Here is a 15109-nt window from a genome sequence, read left to right on the forward strand (position 1 = left end):
TTGCAGCATCACAGTGACATCATTGATCCTGGCACTAAGTAGGCAACATCCCAGCATGGAGTGGCCTCTACAGCTGATTATCGAATCCCCGACCACGAATGCTCTTCCATTCTCCTTCCTCCACCTGTAAAGCTGTGCCATCCATGGCCTGAATAACTACAGGCCTGTCAGCCTATCCACAGTGGTGGGAAAATTATTGAAAAAAATCTTTAAGGACAAGATAGATATAGATTTAGAAAGGCAAGGATTATTCAGGGACCGTCAGCACGGATTTGTTAAGGGAAATTCCTGTGTGATTCACCTGATTTCATTTTTCAAGAGGCAACCAGGCAGATCGATGAGGGCAGTGCATATGACTTCGTGTATATAGACTCGAGCCAAGCTTTTGATAAGGTCCCACATGGTAGATTGGTCCTGAAGGTAAAAGCCCATAGGATCCAGGGCAAAGTGGCAAGTTGGATACAAAATTGGCTTCGAGTTAGGAAGCAGCGAGTAATGTTTGTCGGCTGTTTTTGTGGCTGGAAGCATGATTCCAGTGGGTTTCCACGGTGCTCAGTTCTGCGTCCCTTGCTTTTTGTGGTATACATCAATGATCTAGATTTGAATATGATGAGTGTGATTAAAACGATTGCAAATGAACATAAATTTGGCTGTGTGGTTAAAAATGAAGATAAAAGTCATGGACTGCAGCAGGAGGATTGCAATCCACTGGTCAGGTGGGCAGAACAGTAGCAAATTAAATTTAATTCCGAGAAGTGTGACGTAATGTCCTTGGAAATGGTGTATACATTAAAAGGTAGGTCACATAGAAGTGTAGATGAACAAAGGGAACTTGTCGACAGGTCCCTGAAAATCGCATACGAGGTGGATAAGTTGGTTAAGAAGACATACGGTTTGTTTGTCTGTATTTGTCGAGGCATAGAAGACAAGAGCAGGGAGATTATGTTTAATTTATAAAATACACTGATTAGGCCACAGCTGGAATACTACGTGCAGTTCTGTTCACGTTATAGCAGGAACGACGTGATTTCACTGGAGAGGGTGCAGACCAGATTTACGAGGCTGCTGCCTGGAATGGAGAATTTTTGCTTTGAAGGCAGAGTGGATAAGCTGGATTTGATCTCCTTGGAACATAGGACTCTGAGGGGAGACCTCATTGAGCTGTATAACATTTTGAGTGACCTGGATATAGTGGATAGCAAGGGCTTATTTCCCTTTCTGGACGGATCAATTACGAGGGAGCACAGGTTTAAGGTGCTGAGTGGAAGAATTAGAGGCGATTTGAGGGGAAGCTTCTTCATGCAGCGGATTGTGTGGGGTTTGGAACTCGCGGCGTGGAAGGGTGTTGAAGGCAAAAACATTCACCACATTTAAAATGTGCTAACATGTGCACTTGAAGTAACTTAGCCTGCAGGATGACGTACCGAGAGCCTGTAAGTGGGAGTAAATTGGATAACCTCTTGTTGGCTGGTGCAGTAACGATGGTAAGTATATCTGGGAAACTACTCAGGCCAGAGTGATCTCCTTGGCTAGTTTCGATCTCCTAGATGTGTCGTAAAGGAATTTTCCCCAATTTCTTCCCCCAATTCGCCTGGATTTTTACCTATTTTTTTGGCCCTCCCATGAGATCGCATGGTTCCAGGTGGGGTGGAGTGTAAATGTTTGCAATTCATGGGGTATCGCATGACTGTTTGAGCATGGTGCTCTTCACCTGTCCAGCGTTGTTAATTTTTCATCGATTTATATGTAACCTTCAGGGCTGTTGACCGAGGGCCGTGTGTCTTTGTCAGTTGGCAGGGACACAATGGGCTGAAGTCGTATCTTTCTGCGCTTTAAATTTCTATTTTTTATGTCCGATGTTAGCGAGTGAGATGGACCCAGGGGACTCCGTCACTACCTGCCTGTATCTCCTCTGTTGTCTGGTCGTCAACCACTGCCTCTCTGCCTGCAAAGGTTTAAGCTGCGGGGTGACCACCTCTAGAATTGTGCTATCCCCGATATTCTCAAAATCGCGGATGCACCGCAGTGACTCCAGCTGCCACTCAATCTACGAAACGTGGAGCTCGAGTTGCTGGTGCCGATAGCACTTTCTGCACAAGTGGTTGTCCAAGCTAGGTGGAGCATCCAGGACTTGCCAAATGGCACAGGATGTGAACTCCACGGGACTGAGCTCGCCTGCCATGCATCTATTTGATAGACTTGGGTCTAACCCAGCAGAAATAAACTTCAAACTTAATAAAGAAACAATCACCAGCTACTCACCAAACAGTAAGTTTTCCAACTCTGACATCACTCTGTCGCATTCACTCTGTAGCAGGAAAGCGGTACTGAGGTGAATGATCAGCCATGATCTTATTGAATGGCGGTGCTGGCTCGAAGGGCCGAATGGCCTCCTCCTGCACCTATTTTTTCTGTATTTCCATGTTCCTATGTTTCTATTCTACCTCTGTTGAGTTGCTCCCGCTCTCGCTCTGCTCCAGCTCTGGTCTCGCCCAGGTCTGCTGCCTCCTAACGTCTCGGGCCTGCACGGAGAAACACAACTACTGCCCAATACCGGGACCTGTATGTAGAAACTCAACACTTGTACAGAGCGGAACTGAGCAGCAGCAACTGGCCAATTCAGCGCACACATATTGAACAATCTGCAACTGACCACTGTCGGGTAGAGCAAACAGATACGGACCCTCTCTCCACAAATAGACTGAACACTCAAAAATTGAACAATTGTCCGCATCCTGACCAAACACTGAAAAACTGAGCAATTCATCACAAGCTCACTGAATACCCAGAAATTGACTACTAAATGACGAATGAATGAAAGGATTAACTTTTCCCCCTTGCACATTACATTTGGAAATTTAAAGATAAACTGAAAGTCGGAAATGTGCAGAAACTTCGAGCACCTTAGAATAGGCTTTTGGTTCAGAAAAAAAAATTTAGTTGGCAAAGCAACTGTCTTGCAAACAGAGTGCTGAGATCGACAGAAATGCAAAAAAATCTACGAAAATACAATATCTTCGGTCACATGGTCCAGGCAAACTTCCAACTTTTTATGAACACAGCCGAGTGGTCAAAATAGGACTTTTCTTGCTTTTAGTTCAAAGCACAACTGAAAAAAATCACCTTAAATTTTCATCGTGAATGCCTAATCAAAATGGAATTTCTAAATGCCCAGTTACCCGCTACTTAATAATGGATTCCAGCATTTTCCGGACGTCTGATATCAGGTTAACTGGCCTGGAGTTCCCTGTTTTCTCTTTCCCTCCATTCTTGAATTTTGCAGTTGCTACCTGCCATTCCGGTGGGATCATTTTGGAATCTAGGTAAATTGTGAAAATGACAACCAATGCATCCACTATATCTGCAGACACTTCTTTTAGAACCCGAGTATGTAAACCATCAATGCATGGTATTTGTCACCTTTTAGTCTCTTTAGTTTCTCAAGTACGTTTTTTACTCTACATAATTATGTTATGCTCGTCATTAAATTAGCCCCTTGTCCCCACTATTCTCTGTATGTTAATGTATCTCCGACTGCGAAGCAGATATAACAGATTTATTTAAACTTTCTTCATTTCCTCATACCGCATTATAATATCTCCTGACTCAGCCGCTGAGTGACGAAATCTTACTTTTGCTACTCTCTTCCTTTTCACATACGATCAAATGCTCTTACAAACTGTTTTGAAACGTCTTGTTCGTTTACTCTCATATTCGATGTTGTCTTTTTTTTCAATTATTGGTCATCCTTTGTTTGGTTTCTGATTCTCTCCGAATCGTCAGGCTTACCGGTATTCTTGACAACATTATAAGACTCCACTTTTAATCAAATACTCTCCCTAACTTCTTCACTTATCTACGGATAGATCACATATTCCATTGAGTTTTTATTTATCAATGGAATCTATGTTCGTTGACAATTTTCAAACATTTTTTTAAAAGATTGCAACTATTTATCTACAGTCATAAATTGTAATCACATTTGCCAACCTAAAATAGCCAGCTCGCCCCCCAAACTATAAAAAAGCAAAATACCACGGATAGTGGAATCTGAATTAAAAAACAAACTATATCATTGGCTTTATTTATTTTTAAGAATCTCGTTTCAGAATTAATTATTTCACTCTCAAAATCAGCGTGAAATTCTATCATACGATGATCATTCCTCCACAGCGGTCCCTTTACTATGAGATGAATAATTAACCCCGTCTTTTCAAACAAAACAACATCTAAAACAGCCTGTTCCCTGTTTGGTTCCATGAAGTATTATTCCAGGAAACTGTCTCGAACGCATTGCATGAACTCAAGCCCAAGACTACCCTTGCCAATTTTATTTGCCTAGTCTATCTGCAGATTCATGTTCCCCAAGATTAATGTATTAGCTTTGTTACAAGCTCCAATTTTAATTAGATTAATTAGATTAATAGTCTGTCCAACGTTATAGTTCCTACACACATCCCATTAGTGTTTTCTGCCCCTTGTAATTTATTATCTTTCTCCTTTCTATTTCTACCTCCTGGTCGTCGGAGCCTATCACTACTGACCATATGTCATCCGTTATTTTCAGGGCTACCACAGTCCTTTTATATTCTGCCTGTCTTTTGAAATATCAAGAATCCTCGAATAATTGGGTCCCAAACTTGGTCATCTTGCAAACATTTCTCTTTAATGACTATTAATTCAAAGCCATTTATCTCTATTCGTGTCACGGATTCATTGATTATGTAACAAATGTGGTTTACTAATATTTCCTATTTTAACTTATTTGCTGATGCACTGCAACCACTAATCTCTCCGTCGCTTCCTGCCAAGGATATAAACTTGGTTCTTAATGCTCTGTTGGGTCCAGAAGCACACCTCGTGAGATGAAATCTATATTTTGCTCCGTGCCTAAAACTGTGCGGAAGTTTTTGTCCTAAAGACCATTTATTGAAAGATCTCGTTGCTCGAACAGGGAACAGACGGGTGTGTGCGTGCAGTGGATGTAGGATTATGTTCTGATTCCCGCCTGCTTCTCGATTAAAATGAATAAAGGATGAATGAGAGAGTGGAGCACAGTGACAGATGGATTGATAGAAGAATGTGTGCCTGAACTTGATTAAAAGTGGCCCAAACACGAATCAATAGAACGATATCATCAGTAGATGAGCATAACCTCAGCTCCGAGATCTGGTCGGGGCCCATTTTCCTTAATTGAGGAAGCAGCGGGAGAGACAATTCTACACTGGGTAACATTGTCCTCCAAGAGCATGTAACATAATTCGTGTTCAGTGGGGTCGAAAGAGTTCATTGGGCGGAGCGTTGGATGTAAAGTTCCCTGCTTCTATCTCTAGATGGAGAGGTTTCGTGTTGTGCCTCCTTCTAAAAGGCGAGAAGCAAAAGGGTTATCCTCTGCTCCTAACCCCGCTTCTCTCTGATTGATGGGAGTAAAAACACATCTGACCATAACTACGTGTTTACAGTCAATGAATCTTCTCTGGAACTTGTCTTCATGTAACCTTCACTGACTGGAAAAGTGTGGTTGACAAACATATCGTTTATATTAATGTAGCGGAGGAGAAGTTTCGAGATGCTGTTCAATGAAGAGGTTTGTAGGCGGTGAAGGGGCAAAAGGGCAGAGGGGCGGTGGGTATGAGAGGGGCAGTGAGTCGGCCACGGTCGCTGGAACCGAACTAGTGAAGTCCAGATGAGTAGAACAGGATGGAAACAAGGAGCAAGTTAGGAGCAGCCAATGTGGAGACAAGTGAGTGAACGGCTTGTCAGTCTGGTTGGTTGGGGTTGGGTGTTTATTATGGCGGGTTGCAGGGTTCACTCCCGCTTTGTGTCAGAAGGAATTGTGATCAGATTCCCAGCTCTGAATTTCACAGCATAGAGCTCAAGGTGTGTTTGATATCAATGAGATTCAACGTCAGTTTCAGGAATTGGTGCCATGCTTCGGGACTCTCTCCAGCATCTCGCTGTTAAAGATTGAACATTATAGAATTTCACCTCCTGTTCGGGGTAAGTACGGCTCACTGTGGCTTCAGACACGTCTCCATTGACAACAAACCAGTGCCGAGAAGAAAAAGGCCACATTTGTGGGCACAGCTTTGGTGTCATTACCTACGAAAGGAAATATTTGCTTTAGAGATTAAGTATAATGGACCTATCGTCTCAGGAAATGAGATGAATGTGAGGTTATCTCATTAAAACGTATAAAAATATATATAAAATGCGTGAACCTTCTATCTCAGAGGCCTTTGCTCTCCCAGTGGAGCCACGGCAGACAGATGGCGGTTCAGACAACATTAAGTCAGTGATGCAACGCGATCTCAGAATGGCCAATTCATCTGCTTCGGGAGATGGAGAGGTTCATTGCTTGTTGATTTGCTCCTTGGTCTTTTTCTAGCCTCTTTCTGAGTACTTCAACCTGCTTCACTATAGCCTGTAATGTCTCATGGGCAGTGTTCCACTTGTCACTATATAACAGCTACTTTGATACCATTACTGCTGAAATAAACAAGCTTTCCTGTAACTTTCAATTCGCACCCACGCCATGGGTTAAACCGACTGACGCTAAAGACAACATCTGGTGTTTAAGTCAATTGCCCACAGTTCTTGAGTCCTCCCTATCTGTAGCTTTCCACATGGCCTGAATTACACATTGGGCTTTGACCAAGCTTCCCAGAATGCAATCCTGAACAGTTGATTAATACATCACTTTTTGAATTCATATCTTTAACCAAACTCAGCTCCTTTAAAAAGGCTGACAGACAATCATTTAGTGTTTTAAAAGTAAACGTGAAATGCCTACGAGAGGAAGGGGATTATACAATATCAACAATCACAAGCATTGAGTCCAAAAGTGAGCAGAGCCGCTGCGAGCAAGGTTTGAACCTAGGCGAGAAAGAAAGGCAGCACTCAGTACTTTACGTTGTCAAATCATCAAACCTGCACTGTGTGCTAATTCGCTGAAATATTAAGACAGTGAAATGTGTAGAGGAACAGAGGGACCTTGGAGAGCGGGTCCTTCGATGCGTGAAGGAAGCAGGCCATGTAGAAAATGTTGTTAAAAATGCAAATGGAAAACTTGCCTTTATTAGTCGAGGGATGGAATAAAAGAATAAGGACGTGACGCATCAACTGTATAAATGAATGGTTAGGCAGCAGCTGGAGCACTGCGTGCATTTCTGGTCACCACATTACAGAAAAGCTGTCATTGCATTAGAAAGGGTGATGAGGACATTAACAAGAATGTTGTCTGGACTGGAGAATTTTATCTATGACGAAATATTGGAGATGCTGGGTCTGTTTCTTTGGAACAGAGGAGACAGACGGGAGACCTTATCGAGGTGTACAAAATGATGAGCAGCCTGGATGGTGGTTCGGAATGAACTGCGTCCCTTGGCAGAGGACTCAGTAACCAGGGGACAGAGATGTGCATTAATTGGGGGGAGGATTCGCGGAGATATAAGGGGAAATGTCTGCATCCAGATAGTGTCGGGGGTCTGGAAACTACTGCCTGAAAGGGGAGTAGAGGCATGTCACCTCACCACATTCAGGAACTACTTGGATAGACACGAATAAATATTTTCTTTATTTCATTGTAAAGTGCCGTAACCTACAGGGCTACGCAGCAAGTGCTAGAAAGTGGGATTAGGCTAGAAACCTCTTGGTCTGCCGGCGGGTAAACGATGGACCGAAAGGGCCTCCTTCCGTGCTATAAATGTATATGTTTCTATGTTTCTAAGAATGGAATATTATAGTGCTTTTCTGCATAATAATAAAAAGCGAAAGAATTGCAGCGACAGTTAACATAATCTGAAGCCCTCACATATGTAACAGCTATACAAAGTTTGGAAAACAGCTGCAACCCAAGTTTCATTTTATTCATGTTTATTGCGATGTGATTTCCAGAACTGCGATTTGTGGCAACTCTTTAAGCTGCAGGAACAAAAATGTGTATCTGATTTCCTGTTCTGCATTAACTGACACTGAGCTGGCACTGTTCCAGCAGCTAGGGTACTGTCGAAATTTCGACCTCCGATAAATGATCCAGACACGTTCAGCTCCGGCAGAAGATTCTTTATTTTACTTGCTAGCAAGGGGAAGGTCACACTCAGTCGCTGGCTACGTGAACACTCCCGAAATGGTTCAGTTTCACAAGATATATATACAGTAAAACCCAATTACGGCCTCACCCTGTGTATTGGCTCTGTCTCGCAGTCAGTGAATACAGATAAACAGTTAATTACTACATCCTTGTCCTGACATGGTTTCCAGATATTTCCTTTTGTCAGGGTTATTAGTTGGCCAGCCGGCTATTGCAGTTTCCCAGTCAGTTAACTTTTTGCATCAAATGGATGAGGTCTCTACAAGAGATAATGGCTGGAGGTTTGAGTACTGTCAAAAAGGTTGGGTGGAGTGGAACTAGTGTCGTGTAGACAATAGGAGAGCACCATGGGGGGTGTACGTGTCTCAGCAGGACTTGCCTCCTAGCTGTCTGATGGCTATCAGCCATTTCAAGCTAGGTTTAGCTGTTTATTCAAGCCAACTGATTTATGCAGAAATTTCTGGAAGGGGCAGGAGTCCATTTTGTTATATATTGCAAAGGGCACAAAAATAACGCGTGGTATCTGCTTAGATAAAAATACATTTCCTCATTCACCCATTTTGTCCTTCACAAGGACAACTTAATCCATTCTGATCTTGCACAATCTCTCTATTTCCATTTCCACACAAGAGCCTTCAGTGGTTGTTGCTACCATAACTCTAGCCGTGATCTCGGTCGGTAACATGGTTTTTCCCACCCTGGCACAGCAACATTTAACCAAGATAAATAATAAATATAGGGCAAAGGCTATCAGCAGGAATATGATCAAACCCTGTACAACAAATCTCCCTAGGGATCCCAACCATCACGATGCCCAACCCCACAAGGTGATACCGTCCTGGCCAACTGTCTGTCTATACTCTATTACCTTTTTCCTAATGTATTCAGCTAGACTGCCGATTTCTTCTGATTTATCCGGTATATACGTACAGCATTCTCCACCTATTAATGCGCATGTCCCTCCTTCCTTGGCTCGGTGATAATCTAAGGCCATACGATTTTGGAGAGCCACTGTTCGAATAGCTGCCATTTCATTATTCACCCCTTACTGATTCCACTAAGTTAGCCTGTTCCCGCAACTGCCATTCGGTTGATGCTATTCCAAAGGGTGGCACCATTAACTTGAATATTCCATTTAGGCATGTCAAATCCCGTTTAAATCTATGACTTCCATAGGCATCCCTTAGAGTATTTATTGATCTGATAAAGGGTACCACATATCCTAAGTAACAGGACCCTGTCCAGTTGGCTGGTAACCACGGGAAGGCTTTATGGCCACAAATAAAGTAGGTGCAATTATAGCCCGTCAAATCCTGGTCCTTTCGCGCCAATCCATACTCGAGTGGACTCATCTTCCCACCCTTCACCTGGGGCTTTGTTATGGACCATTGTCCAGCCAATGGTTGCTATCTTTCTCCAATCAGTGGGATTAGTTGTGGCTTGCCATGTTGTAATTTGGGAACACTTGCTGTGTCCCATTTCTGGTCCTTAGTCTCATTACTCACTAGGCATATTAGAACTTCAGGATTTCCTATTCTGGGAGTAATGCATAAGGAGGCTGACGGTTATTATTATAATTTGTCTGGTACCATCCCTGGAAGACTGTAAGTTTATACCCTGCTGACCTCCATTCTGCTTGCTCCTTCGCTTCTGACAACTTGGTTAGGTTTGTCCTATTTTGCACTATCAACCATTCTACAATTTCTGATACGTTAAAGGGGACAGATAACATAAAAACATAAGAATTAGGAACAGGAGTAGCCCATCTAGCCCCTCGAGCCGGCTCCGGCATTCAATAAGTTCATGGCTGATCTTGGGGGAATACCCCCTTCAGAATGGACAGGGACATGGGAACATATCCAACAACTAGACAAGTTTCTTTCTTGAGCATACTTATGACTCAGTGCCAAAATACATTTAATTGCAGTTCCCTTCGGTGGCGTGTCTGTACCCCCGGTATAATCAATAATTCAAAGTAAGACCTTGTCAAGCCCAGCACCATCAGTCGCCATAGTCCATACAGTTCCTTATTCAGTCTTCCTTTTTCTCTTCCTCTGGTTCCTTCTTCCCTTCCCCCTGGTCGGGTGCCCTTTTGCAATGGCAAGCATGGGTCCATGTTGGTCTTTCCTTTACCTTGATTGCAGTATTCGTCGCCAGCATGACCTGCTATGGTCCTTCAAATCTTGGCTGTCGACTGCTTTTTCTTTTAAAGATTGTGATGTAAACGAATTCCTCGGGCTCCAGCTTATGACACTTCCCTTCCAATGCCTTGACTTGAGCTTCCTTTACCTGTGAATGAAAGCTGTAAATTCATCTGGTGAGGGCAATACAATAATTCAACATATTTCCCTCAATTTTGTGGATGTCCATTTGTCTTGCAGTAAATGGTGCTGTAAAAGGTAGTCGTTGGGGACGTCCCATAACTATCTCATGTGGTGACAGGCCTATTGTTCTGTTGGTTGCAGATCGCATCATCATCAAGGCGAAGGGGAGCATTTCTGTCCATTTCAGTCCAGTTTCATGGCATAATTTTGCCAGCTTATTTTTAAGCATTCCATTATGTCTTTCAACAAGTCCAGCTGATTGTGGATGATAACTGCAATGAAACCGTTGATTAATGTGTAAAGCTTTACACATTTCTATTATAACAGTTCCCGTGAAATATGGCCCGTTATCACTAGAAAGCTTAGCAGGGATTCCGAAGCGCGGTTCGATTACTTTTAACAAACATTTACCAACAATAGTAGCATCGGCCTTTTTATATGGAAAGGCTTTAATCCATCTCGAGAACATATCTACAATAACGAATACATACTTGGATCCCATAAACATAGGTAATTCAATAAAATCCATTGTTTAAATGTACAAAAGGCCCCATTGGATTTGGGTGGTAGGCAGATTCTACTTTTTTCTGTCTTACCCGGATTCATTGTCTGACAGGTAACACAATTTTCAGATTTGTTTTGCAATTGCCGAAATATCTGGTGCATGCCAAGTTGCCAAAATATAATCTGCCATTCCCATTTTACCTGCATGTGTGAATGTATGAATGTATGAACACATCGGGCAATCCATGGAAGTAAGGATCTGGGCGTCACTACGCGGCCGTCGTGGTGAAAACATATTCCTTCTGGATTTTTATAACATTGATCCTTCGTCCAGGTCACTTTGATCCTTCGCCTGTGTCTGAAAGGCCAGCACGTCATTAAAATGGGTGACGGGTTTGAGTGATTATTTTTTTCCTTACTGGAAACAATGACACCTGCATTAGTGGAAACAATGGCACCTGCGTGCCCCCTTTTGAAAGAGCTGTTGACTTAGCTGCATTATCAGCTCTGGCATTCCCAAGTGCCACGTCATTCGACTGGCATGTATGTGCTTGGAATTTGATAAAGGCAAGTTTCAAGGGGCATTGAATGGCTCGCAGGAGATTTTCCATTTGTTCTGCATTTTTGATAGTGGTTCCTGAAGTAGTCAGGTCCCACGAATCTTCCAAATTTGTCCATAGTCATGTGATACCCCAAAAGCATACCTGGAATAAGTGTAGATATTAACTGTTTGTCCTGTAGCAAGAATAGAGGCTCGAGTTAACGCAAAACATTCGGCTTGTTGGGCTGAAAAGGAGTCTGGAAGGGAGGCTGTATTGACAACATTAAACTGGGTTACAATTGCATAAGCCGCTCCAGGTTAGCCCCGATGATTTCGTAAGGCTGATCCGTCAACATATTACAATAGACAAGGGTTACACATTGGTACATCTGTTAAATTTTTACTTGCTTTCATCACTAATTCGGTTACCATTTCACATGCATGGGGTTAGCCGTCTTCTTCCGTGGGGAGTAGAGTGGCTGGATTTAAGGTCGTACATCTTTTAATAAGGTTCGGATTTGATAACAGTTCAACTTCATGTTTAGTCGTTCTTGCGGAGTTTAGATGTTGGGTGGCACATTTAGTAAGTAAAATATCGACAGAGTGTGGGATGTATGGAATGGTCTGATGATTTAGAGTTATTGTCTGAGCCTGTTGATTAGCATAATAAGCTGCTACCAACGAATGAAGACATCCTGGTAGTCCACTTCTCCTGGCCGTTAGGTGACCTGAAAAGGCTCTTAATTCTGGCTCAGTCTGGGTGTGTGAGATATGTTGGCACGAACCAACCGTAGTTGATCAATCAGTTACTGTTTCTTTTCTTAATCAATCCTTGTTTTTAAGAATCACAATTTTCCCGAGTGACTTTTCCTGTTTCTCTAATTGCAATGGTTTCCAGATATTTCCTTTTGTCAGGGTTATTAGTTGCCCAGCCGGCTATTACTCGATGAGAGTGTGGAAATGAGCTATTACCTGCCTTGCATTGTGTCAGGATTGTCCAGTTTCTTAGTCAGTTATCTTTTTGCATCAAATGGATGAGATCTCTATAAGAGATAATGGCTGATGATTTGAGTTCTGTCAAAAAGGTTGGGTGGAGTGGAACTAGTGTGCTATAGACAAAAGTAGACCATCATGGGTGGGCGGGGGGGGGCGGCATTTGTCTCAGCATGACTTGCCTTTTAGCTGTCTGGTGGCTATCAGCATTTCAAGCCAGGTTTAGCTGTTTATACAAGCCGACTGCTTTATGCAGACATTTCTGGAAGCACCAGGACTTCATTTTGTTAAATATTGCAAAGGACAGAAAAATACCATGTGATATCAGCTCAGATAAAAATACATTTCCACATCACTCCCTGCAGTAAATTGAGTCGTGGATATAAAAGTTTTACATTTTTCAGCCCAACTGAGGTTGCGTTCAGGTCTCTTATCCTGAAATAATATTGTTAAAAAGGAGTTGTTTGCGAAGCAGAAACTCTCGCCCCATTGTTTGGAAATTAATCTGCCTTACCGAGCCTGACTTCTGCAGTTAAACAGGTGAGTTTACCTATCTCCGTGTGATCTACATGCCTTCGGGATGTCCACTCAGGGAGTTTGAAGATTGAAGTGACATGGACTGTACTGCTGAATGGCTCTGAATGTCCGTGCTCAATATCGCTGGTGAAATATATTATGCTGTGTTGCAACCATCGGTGTAATATCATCTCACGCTGCTGGGCCCACCTGACTATCACTAATAAGATAACAATACCTGACAGTCTAAGCACAGTTTTCCTTTGTGTGTGAATTAGGTGTCCAGTCAAGCGATCAGCAGGCTCTGCATAAACGACTGAAATCAACAATTCTGATAGAAAATGCGACAAGATTCAATCATTAAAAAGCCAGAAGAATCGTTCTACCTTACGCCAAAATGCGGCATGGTTAGTGTGTGTTTCGTGGCAGTTCGTAATTCAAAAAAATATCACGGTGTGATCGCTTCTTTACTGCCCTTTTGAATATTTAACCCCTTTGTTCTGAGTTGTTTCTTACACAGGCTGAGTGGGTGGGGTGTGCCGTTTAGTGATGTCAGTGCCGAGAGTGTCGTGCTTTTATATTTCATTACTATTCCTCGTGGCCGACTTATTCAGATTAGAATAATCTTAGAATCTCCGACATCAGTAAGGTAACCAGGTTAATGTATTCATCCAACCTTTTAACAAACCCTCAATCAGGCTGAGCTCTGGGAACATCTATGGATGGTCGGTATCTTCAAAGTTTCCGGTTCAGTTAATTGGGTCTGGAACTGTTTCTGGGTGCTGGGTAGGTTTACAGTGCGATGGGTTCAGTAAAGGTTACTTGCTCAGTTTCTGGATCCTGGCTCATTTTATATGCGATGGTTTATTGATGGTCACTTGGTCTGTGTCCACCATTGTATTAGGCCGGGCTGGCTCAGTCAGTGGAACACCAAACTCTTATTTACAGTCTCGTAGCTTTTAAGTCCCTCATTGGATGGTTGGTGCTCTGTGATTTTAGGTTGAATTCACAGGGGTTCGCTAAGAATTCCAGGGCAAAGATGTCAAGGAGTGTTTGATATAAATGAGAACAGTATCAGGAAATATATATCTGATTAGTGACACTCTCCAGCATCTCGCTGCCCAAGATTGAGGTTTACATAATGTCACAGAGAACTTGTGGTCAGTGGACCAAACCACCTTCATGACCCTTCGCTTCCGGGAAATCAGCAGGGAAGTTGTACTGTGCACCATTTTGATCTCCTTACCTAAGGAACGAAAACGCTGTTTTAGTGGGGAGGCAACGAAATATTCCTAGATATATTTCTGGGTCAAAAGATTTGACTTAAGAGGAGAGATTGAGTAGAATGGGCCTACATTATCTGGTGTATTGATTCATTTTTCTTTAATTTCAAAATATACTTTATTCATATAAAAATTTGCACAATACATTGGTAGACAGTTCAGTACATTTGGATGCGGTCAGCAATTCAATAAAATACATTTGAATGCTAACGGCAGTTCCGTTCAATAGATTTGCTTGCTTTACATTTCGAGGTACATTTCAGTACAATGCAGGATACATTGTAATACAGTAATCATATTGCTTTACTAGTGGCTCTATACGGTACACAGAATGGGTGAGGGTACAGTTACATCTCTTTGCAACATACATTACGAAACAGAAATTTCATTATACATGGCACTGCATAGGTTTTTTCAGATCCTGGTGCTCTATGTATACAAAAAGTTTACGAATAGAGCCCGAGGGAAGTTTTATACTGATTCCACCCCCTGGGTTTATCGTGACGAAAGGGGCTAAAACTGTTGCTCTTCCCGACCATACCTTTGCGGCGACTGCACCAATTTTTAGAACGTCCCTCAGCACGTAATCCTGGAACTTGGATTGCGCCAGTCTGCAAAAAACAGATGTGGACATCTCCTTGCTCTGGAAGACCAGCAAGTTTCAGCAAGTCCAAAGTGCATCTTTCACTGAGATGAAGGCCCTCCAGCAGCAGATAATATCGGTCTCGGTGTATGTCCCTGGGAACAGCCCGGAGAGCACAGAGACCTGTGTTACGGAGCTGCTTGGGATGAACCACGACACCAACAATTGCATCTCCTTCCAGACCTACCTTGCAAAGGGGCAATCCCAAAATAG

Source organism: Pristiophorus japonicus, chromosome 25 (assembly GCF_044704955.1).
Source record: "Pristiophorus japonicus isolate sPriJap1 chromosome 25, sPriJap1.hap1, whole genome shotgun sequence".
NCBI lineage: Eukaryota > Metazoa > Chordata > Chondrichthyes > Pristiophoridae > Pristiophorus > Pristiophorus japonicus.